We start from the raw sequence: 288 nt of genomic DNA, 5'->3' as shown, positions 1-288 counted from the left end.
TATGATTTGATGAACATATAAGTGAAATTAATTTTTTTAAAAAGACAAATTATTCTTACAAGAGTTTTGTCTTAATAAGATATTTAATCATTTGGCAATTTTATTTGTGTAAAATTATTGAATAGAGTTGACATAGGTGATAAAAGTTTAGAATAAATTTTAATAGGTGAAAGAAGTTTAGAATAAATTCTAAACAGTGATTTGACACTTTATTTATTATTGAATTTCATTTAATAGATTATTTATATTAAACACATTTAAATTCTTACATATAAAGAACATAATACT

This window comes from Arachis ipaensis, chromosome B03, assembly GCF_000816755.2.
Source record: "Arachis ipaensis cultivar K30076 chromosome B03, Araip1.1, whole genome shotgun sequence".
NCBI classification, from domain to species: Eukaryota; Viridiplantae; Streptophyta; class Magnoliopsida; order Fabales; family Fabaceae; genus Arachis; species Arachis ipaensis.
Note: the sequence above shows the minus strand (reverse complement) of the source record.